We start from the raw sequence: 481 nt of genomic DNA on the forward strand, positions 1-481 counted from the left end.
GATTAATCACAATTAATTGGATCCAAAACAAAGGTTTGTTTACATAATATGTGCGTACTGTGCATATTTATACGTACTGTATATGTAAATGCACACACATACATGTATAGGCCTATATTTAAGAAATATTTACATCTATTTAATATTTTAGCTGTTTTGCTTTGTAGTTTACTTAGATAGTCCTGCAATGTGATAAATTAAATGTTTTAAATGAACAAATATTCCATGTAGTCTAAGACCATAAAAATGCAGAATTTGTAGAAAAATACTGTTTGAAATATTTTTAAATGGCTTATAGCATGTCAAAATGCAAGGCAATGCTTGAAATGGCATGTACCTTTCTAATCTGAAACACTGAAATAATACATTTATTTTGAAAATAAACTTTTAATGTGAAATTATTTTTGTTTCAATTATAAAAAAAAAAAGTGTGATTTTTTTTTTCATTATAGCAATTAAATATCACAGAATTAAAAAAAAA

The 481-nt window shown here is 24.3% G+C and overlaps 1 protein-coding gene across 1 annotated transcript in view; it reads right to left on the reverse strand.

Annotated features, from left to right (window-relative positions):
* Nucleotides 1-481, reverse strand: part of anks1ab (ankyrin repeat and sterile alpha motif domain containing 1Ab) — a 16,501-nt gene that overhangs the window by 14,255 nt on the left and 1,765 nt on the right. The window lies entirely within an intron of this gene.

The sequence above is a fragment of the Sinocyclocheilus anshuiensis genome, unplaced genomic scaffold (assembly GCF_001515605.1).
Source record: "Sinocyclocheilus anshuiensis isolate Anshui unplaced genomic scaffold, SAMN03320099.WGS_v1.1 scaffold447, whole genome shotgun sequence".
Classification (NCBI taxonomy): Eukaryota; Metazoa; Chordata; class Actinopteri; order Cypriniformes; family Cyprinidae; genus Sinocyclocheilus; species Sinocyclocheilus anshuiensis.